This window comes from Oncorhynchus kisutch, linkage group LG2 (genome assembly GCF_002021735.2).
Source record: "Oncorhynchus kisutch isolate 150728-3 linkage group LG2, Okis_V2, whole genome shotgun sequence".
Taxonomy (NCBI): Eukaryota; Metazoa; Chordata; class Actinopteri; order Salmoniformes; family Salmonidae; genus Oncorhynchus; species Oncorhynchus kisutch.
This window is the reverse complement of record NC_034175.2, coordinates 6,255,042-6,263,683: the sequence shown is the minus strand read 5'-3', so window position 1 is coordinate 6,263,683 and position 8,642 is coordinate 6,255,042. Positions and strand designations below refer to the sequence as shown.

Sequence of the window (8,642 nt, the reverse complement as noted above, 5' to 3'; positions counted from 1 at the left end):
GCCATCTGTTGTAACAGGGCCTTTCACTTCACCCAAGTAGCATGAGCAAAATAATACATGTACGCCTATTATAGTTTCACTAAGTTACAGGGCGTCCCACCCCACCGAGATGGTGTCGCCAGCCCTCTATTTCTTCCCCAACTCCACCATGGGCATGGCCTTGGGGTTGCTCCTCCCTCGCCAGCTGTGGCAGTAGGAGACGCTGCCTTTGTGGGCTGAGGAGAGAAATAGAGAGAGTTATCTGTCATTCTGCACCTGTCCACACCTGTAGCTATAAAAGACACCTTACTGTCAGAGTAGCTCCCTGCTCTTCCCTGCATTCTCCTCCTCTCCCCGTTCTGTCTCCCAAACAGCATGTCGTACACATCCTCTCTGAACTCCTTGTTCATGATCTGGTAGATGAAAGGGTTAATCATGCAGTGAGACTTGGCGAACATTGCTGGTATCAGAGACACCATAGGTGGCAAGCAGGACACCGGCTGGTTGCTCCCTGTCTCCGACTCCCCCTCCTGGCCTGGGGCTGAACTGCGGGTGGAAGCAGCAGACAGACTGTGGCCTAAGCCAGAATAGGAGTAGGGATCTGGGTTGGTCACGTCCCGCAAGGATTCTCCAGGGTCGTAGTAGACACTTCCGTAGTTTTCCGTGGAGGTCCAATTGAGGTGACCCATCATGTTGGGGATGTTTGGGAAGGCTGAGGCCATCCCGGTGGATCCTCCAGTCCCCATGGAGGGGCCTCCTCCCTGCATGGCCTCCCCGGCCCAATGCTCCTCCTTGGGGGCCAAGGCAGAGTAGAGGGAGACTATGGCATAGGGAGTCCAGGATAAGAGGAAGGTGGAGCACACCACAGCTGCTATCTGGGACAGACAGACAGTAGATGAAACAACAGAAAGATATAATGTGCTGTCTGTACTTACACACTTGTTACAATGTTATTACAAAAGTTAATAACAAAAGTTAATAACATTGGAATTAAAGCAGATGTTATGACATCTTTCATTTCAAGCCAGTAACTAAGCTTCTTCTAACATAGTCTGTTTTCCACATACCAAATCAAATCCAAGTTTATTTGTCACGTGTGTCGAATACAACAGTGAAATGCTTACTTACAGGCTCTAACCAATGGGGCGGGGAAAAAAGGTATGTGTGTGTGTGTGTGTGTGTGTGTGTGTGTGTGTGTGTGTGTGTGTGTGTGTGTGTGTGTGTGTGTGTGTGTCTGTGTGTGTGTGTGTGTGTGTGTGTCGGTAAGTAAAGAAATAAAACAACAGTAAAAAGACATTTGAAAAAAGAGTAGCAAGGCTATATACAGACACCTGTTAGTCAGGCTTATTGAGCTAGTATGTACATGTAGGTACCTTTGTGAGTCTCAGGTCTTTGCTGGTGTGAGTGATAGTTGAGGAGGGAATAGATGCCAGAGCGATTAGAACGGTAAACCTACACAGAGAGACATGTCAGTAAACACAAACAAATACACAAGGGCCACGCTCGCTAGACCACCAGTTGGCTACAGCTATTGAGTCCACTATCATGGTAATAGATCATGCTTGCTGGACTGTACGCACCATGCATTCCATATATTATAGTGTGCCCCACTCAGAATATGTCAGGACAATTGATTCCATTTATCAATGAGTTACATGGCATGCTGTTTTTTGCAGAGTCTGAGTTGAGTTCCCTGGACTCTCTCCTACTGAATCAGCCATTTTGTGCCAGCTGGGTGCAGTTTCTCTCACCGTCAGCAGAATGGTCACGTAGGAGGCGACGATGGTCAGTGTGGGGAGAAAAAAAGCACATGATCAGGATCAGCAAGATGTAGAGCCTGTCGATCAAAGATGACCTCATCCCCCACCTCAAAGAAAAGAGGAAGATGTATATTTATACATACTTTTATAACCTCGTACCCAGGCTGCATTGCTGCTGCTGGATGAGATGAATGCTTTTATAACTGCAGACATTCACTCACTCACTCACTCACTCACTCACTCACTCACTCACTCACTCACTCACTCACACACACACACACACACACACACACACACACACACACACACACACACACAAACACACACACACACACACACACACACACACACACACACACACACACACACACACACACACACACACACACACACACACACACACACACACACACACACACACACACACACACACACACACACACACACACACACACACACACAAACATCAAAACAGAGTCTAATAAGAGAGAGTCAGGAGTACCAGTTGATGGTGCAGCTGGTCCCAAAGGGTTCTGGTCCGTAGCTGCCGAAGACAGGCAAGGAGGCCCAGAACAGAGAGTAGAACCACACCAGCCCTATGGACATGTGACGTCTCTCGATCCACTGACCTGGTAGAGAGAGATGGAGGAATGTTATTTCACCATTATTTATTCTCATTGGTTAAGATGAATAAAGTGAAGCACGTTGTTTGATTGACCAGTAATTAGTAAATAAGAAATAGGATTGATCCAAAGGCTCCAGATGTATGAAGCGTGTAATGAATACATTTATTTTTCCTTTATTTTAACAGGGAGTCTCATTGAGACTAAGGCATCTTTTGCAAATGAGCCCTGAAAATGTATGCTAGTAGTTTATATGGTTGTGTGTGATATTTATGGTTTTTCATTTCTTTATGTAGTGTTGCATGTTGGTAGTCCAGACATGAACCCTGCCTGACAACTACCCTTCCCCTTCCTACAGTTACCTGCATGACTACCCCTAAACACAATACAATAACATCATTGCTACCTCTCCCTTAGAGTTCTTCTGAGGTTGTCCCGGTGTTACCTAAACAATCAGGTATTTGGAAGTGTCTACGTAACCCGAAAAGTCATCTCCAGATCAACAGAGCAACAAGATCAAGCTGGACTCTGGACCAATCAAAAATATCAAAAGCTGCTCTTACAATAGTGACCCCAATTATCTCTACAACTTGGGCTTGAAGAAAGAGTCGGACATACAGACAAACAGATTATAAACTACACTACATGACCAAAGGTATGTGGATAGGAACTGATGTTGGGCGATTAGGCCTGGCTCGCAGTCGGCGTTCCAATTAATTCCAAAGGTGTTCCTTGGAGTTGAGGTCAGGGCTCGGTGCAGGTCAGTCATGTTCTTCCACACCGATTTCGACAAACCATTTCTGTATGGACCTCGCTTTGTGCATGGTGTCATTGTCATGCTGAAACAGGAAAGGGCTTCCACCAAACTGTTGCCACATATTTTGAAGCCCAGAATCGTCTAGAATATCGTTGTATGCTGTAGCGTAAAGATTTATCTTCAGTGGAACTAAAGGGCCTAGCCCAAACCATGAAAAAAAGCCCCAGACCATTATTCATCCACCAAACTTTACAGTTGGCACTATGCATTCGGGCAGGTAGCGTTTTCCTGGCATCCACCAAACCCAGATTCGTCCGTTGGACTGCCAGGTGGTGAAGCGTGATTCATGACTCCAGAGAACGCGTTTACACTGCTCCAGAGTCCAATAGCGGCAAGCTTTACACCACTGCAGCCAACGCTTGGCCATGGAAACCCATTTCATGAAGCTCCAGACAAACAGTTAATGCTCTGACTTTGCCTCCAGAGGCAGTTTGGAACTTGGTAGTGAGTGTTGCAACTGAGGACAGACGGACAAGCGCTACATGCTTCAGCAGTTGGCGGTCCCGTTCTGTGAGCTTGTGCAGCCTCGGCCTACCACTTCGCGGCTGAGCTGTTGTTGATCCAAGACGTTTCCACTTCACAGTAACAGCACTTACAGTTGACCTGGTCAGCTCTAGCAGGGCAGACATTTGATGAACTGACTTGTTGGAAAGGTGGCATCCGATGAGTTCTTCAGTACGGGCCATTCTACTGCCAATGTTTGTCTATGGAGATTGCATGACTGTGTGTTCGATTTTATTTACGGGTGTGGCTAAAATAGCCGAATCCACTAATTTGAAGGGGTGTCCACATACTTTTATATATATAGTGTATGTTTAGATTAGATCATTAAATGCAGAGGTTCTGTTCAATATTCTGTTCAAAATCAATCATCTGACATGCTAAGTATAAAGGGCATATTCAAAGCAAGGGCCTTGTTTATACTCTGACCCACTGACGAAAGCCTCAGGGAAAACCAGGAAGTCAATGAGGCCACTAAAAGGGGTCAGGGGTCAACAACATCCTTTTGTGTCACCCCTTTTGTTCTCTCAATTGAGTATCAGACATGTATTCCATGTTATGAAATGTTTGGAAAAATATCAAATAAGGATGAAGGATAAATGTAGCCGAGGTAAGTTAAATATTTTTGGGATTCAACAACACTTTATCATTGTCTTCCCAAGGGAAAGTATGTCAAAAAGAAAGAAGAAGAATAGGATAGGATAAGTATGCACTTACACACATGACTCAAAAGATAGAACAAATCAAATATGTAAAAAGAAATGAAGGGAATCCCACTGACCGTATCTGAAGCTGCAGATCTTGAGGCAGCGGTCCAGAGAGATGAGACAGGTGGTGATGAGGGAGCCGATCCCAAAAACAAAGCCCTGCAACCCGTACCACAGACACCCTGCATCCCCAAACACCCAGCCATGGGACACACTGGTGGACCAGAGGAGGAGTTAATGACCTGATAATGATCATTGGTCGTTGGAACACTAAGCACTTTGTCTGATTCATGGGATGTGAGTGTTAACTGTCAATTGATTTGGATAAAAGACATCTGCATCATATCATTCTGTCTAGTTTGATATTCATACTATCAGTATGGGGGATTGAACAATGGTCGACAGGAATCGCTCACCTGGAAATGATGAGGCATGGCGCCCCCAAGAGGCTGTACCCAACATCACAGACGGCCAGGTTAATAGTCATGAGTTCTGGTGGTCTGAGTTTCTTCTTCTTTCTACAGTAAACCAACAGCACTATGCCATTCCCAACCACAGACACTACACCTGGAGAAGAAGAGAGGAGAGAAGGAAGAGAGGAGCGGGGAGATAGGAGGTTTGAAGCGACGGGGAGAGAGAGAGAAAGATAGAAGTATAGAGACAGAGTTGATGACGAAGAGGAAGAGAGGAAGCAGAGAAAGAAGAGACAACAGAGTGATAAAGAGAGAGAGATGGATAGATGTGGCAGAAACAGGGGAGAGGAGGAGGGAGAGAGACATAGCTTTAGTTTGCTATATGATATACTCTCTTATGGTACAGCAGTATTATCACAGTGGGTAGCCATTAAACACACACTGAAAATATTGTTTCAGCATTATTGGCATGTAGACCAGCTCACTGTCCACTTTGGGGTATAACAAGGGCAGTACATCGTCAGTCATTTAATATTTCAACCGCTGCTACCTTCCTGACCCCTCAACCCACTATGTGGCTTTGGAAGCTTCGGGGAACCAATCCAAAGTGAATAAATGCTCTAGCTGAATTGACATGGTTGCTGGTTGGCTGGCTGGCCAGTGGGGTGCAGGGTGCTGTTCATAGACTCATTTGATTTGTTGTGTAGGTAATTATTGGGAGCAACAGGTATGGAATGTTCCATGCTGTGATTCCTCATGTGTATCCTCTCCTCTCTATTCTTTCCTCTCTCCATTCCTCTCACCTTTCCTCTCACCTTTCCTCTCACCTTTCCTCTCTCCTTTCCTCTCTGCTCTCTCATTTCCTCTCCATGTATCCCATATCGTTTCATCTCTCCTCTGTGCTCTCTCTATGTATCCTCTCTCCTTTCCTTTCTCCTCTGTCCTCTCTCCTTTCCTCCCTCTATGTATCCTCTCTCCTCTGTCCTCTGTTCTCTCTGTGTATCCTCTCCTCTCTGGTGTGACCCTGGGGTTGCTATGCTAATACACTTTGTATTCAGTCTGTCTCCACAGCTCCATAATGGAAACAGTCATAGAGAGTTAGATCACTGACTGACTTGATCAGAAAGGTTGATCCTGATGGATGACAGATCTGTGTTGAAACAAAGTAAACCCATTCAGCCATCTGCGTGGGCTCGAGATTCCGATGATTAAGATGTGAAAAGCTGTTGCCCAGCTTATATATCGAAAACCTTTCAGTCCTCTGGGATCAAATTATATTTTGTTCATATTGTTTTTAAGTCTTGATTTATCTGAACAGAATTTCACCCCCATAAATATACCTTAAGCCAAGCCTAATACTTCTACACTGTACAGATTATGTTATTCTACCAGTGAGTTACTCAGGAGGAATACCAACCAAACTCTGAAACTAATGGACACCAACACTGAATCTCTCATCTGTGATGAGGAGAGATGCCTAATTTCAAATCAACCAACAACCCTGAGCCTCTATGCCCAAGTCTCTAGACACTTGTATAGATCTGAAATTATTTGATGTAATATGGTCATATGTCAAACTTGCCCTCTAGGCTTTGAGGATTCTTCATCATATTGCTTATAGTACACATAGTGTAAAATCCAATCATTTCAAATCTCTATCAGTGGTTAGAGGGTATAGGGGTATAGTGTCTAGGGGGTGAATGTATTATAGGCAGACGGTAGATTTGACTCACCTGTGAGGATGAGGAAGATGGCGACTCCCAAGTCAGTGCTGGGGGAGAGGTGAGAAAGGAAGGCAGTAGGGATGGAGGATGTGACAGAGCCTCTCCATAAGCCATTCACTCCCAGAGACATCAACTGGTGGAGATAAGAAGACAGAGAGAGCGAGAGAGAGAAAGATTTTACTGTAAAGCCCAGTAGACCGAAGAGGTCAAAAGAGAGAGGAGGAGAGTAACGTACTGAGACAGAGAACGTGCTAGAAAGTGGAAGGTAAGAGGTTTTAACCCCCTAGATGTGCACAGAAAAACAAAGTGAGAGTTAAGGATGTTAAATTCCCTATAGTATTAGCTAACGCGGACAGAGAGAGAGACAGCAATGGTTGGGTAGATATATATTGATGGAGAGAGCAAAAGAATAGGGGAGAGGAGAGCAGAGAGGGTAGGGGAGAGGAGAGGGGAGAGGAGAGCAGAGAGGGTAGGGGTGAGGAGAGGGGAAATGGTAGAGGAGAGCAGAGAGGGTAGAGGAGAGCAGAGAGGGTAGGGGAAAGGGTAGAGGAGAGCAGAGAGGGTAGGGGAGAGGAGAGGGGAAAGGGTAGAGGAGAGCAGAGAGGGTAGGGGAGAGGAGAGGGGAAAGGGTAGAGGAGAGCAGAGAGGGTAGGGGGAGATTAGAGGGGAAATGGTAGAGGAGAGCAGAGAGGGTAGAGGAGAGGAGAGGGGAGAGGAGAGGGTAGAGGAGAGCAGAGCAGAGAGGGTAGAGGAGAGGGGAAAGGGTAGAGGAGAGCAGAGAGGGTAGGGGAGATTAGAGGGGAAATGGTAGAGGAGAGCAGAGAGGGTAGAGGAGAGGAGAGGGGAAAGGGGAGAGGAGAGAGGAGAGGGTAGAGGAGAGCAGAGCAGAGAGGGTAGAGAGAGGAGACGAGGTAGGGGGAAAGGAGAGGAGACAGGTTAGAGGAGAGCAGAGAGGGTAGGGGAGAGGAGAGGAGACAGGGTAGAGGAGAGCAGACAGGGTAGAGGAGAGCAGAGAGGGTAGAGGAGAGGAGACAGGGTAGAGGAGAGCAGAGAGGGTAGGGGGAGGAGAGGGAAAGTGTAGAGGAGAGCAGAGAGGGTAGGGAGAGCAGAGAGAATAGGGGAGAGGAGAGGGGAAGGGTAGAGGAGAGCAGAGAGGGTAGAGGAGAGCAGAGAGTGTAGGGGAGAGGAGAGCGGAAAGGGTAGAGGAGAGCAGAGAGGGTAGGGGAGGCAGAGAGGGTAGGGGAGAGCAGAGAGGGGAAAGGTTAGAGGAGAGCAGAGAGGGTAGGGGAGAGGAGAGCAGAGCAGAGAGGGTAGGGGAGAGGAGAGGAGAGGGGAAAGGGTAGAGGAGAGCAGAGAGGGTAGGGGAGAGGAGAGGAGAGGGGAAAGGGTAGAGGAGAGCAGAGAGGGTAGAGGAGAGCAGAGAGGGTAGGGGAGATCAAAGAGGGTAGGGGAGAGCAGAGAGGGTAGGGGAGAGCAGAGAGGGTAGAGGAGAGCAGAGAGGGTAGGGGAGAGCAAAGAGGGTAGGGGAGAGCAGAGAGGGTAGAGGAGAGCAGAGAGGGTAGGGGAGAGGGGAAAGGGTAGAGGAGAGCAGAGAGGGTAGGGGAGAGGAGAGGGGAAAGGGTAGAGGAGAGCAGAGAGGGTAGGGGAGAGCAGAGAGGGTAGGGGAGAGGAGAGGGGAAAGGGTAGAGGAGAGCAGAAAGGGTAGGGGGGAGGAGAGCAGAGAGAGTAGGGGAGAGGAGAGCAGAGCGGGTAGGGGAGAGGAGAGCAGAGCGGGTAGGGGAGAGGAGAGCAGAGCGGGGTAGGGNGGGGTAGAGGAGAGCAGAGAGGGTAGGGGAGAGGAGAGGGGAAAGGGTAGAGGAGAGCAGAGAGGGTAGGGGAGAGCAGAGAGGGTAGGGGAGAGGAGAGGGGAAGGGTATAGAGGAGAGCAGAAGGGTAGGGGGGAGGAGAGCAGAGAGAGTAGGGGAGAGGAGAGCAGAGGGTAGGGGGAGGAGAGCAGAGCGGGTAGGGGAGAGAGAGCAGAGCGGGGTAGGGAGAGGAGAGAGGAGAGCAGAGCGGGGGGTAGGGGAAGGAGAGGAGAGCAGGAGGGTAGGGGAGAGGAGAGCAGAGAGGGTGGAGGGG

At 48.1% G+C, this 8,642-nt stretch overlaps 1 pseudogene; it reads right to left on the bottom strand.

Annotated features, from left to right (window-relative positions):
• Positions 1-99: 99 nt before the first annotated feature.
• LOC116353062 (opsin-5-like) lies at positions 100-6,654 on the bottom strand (annotated as a pseudogene).
• Between the last annotated feature and the right edge of the window lie 1,988 nt (positions 6,655-8,642).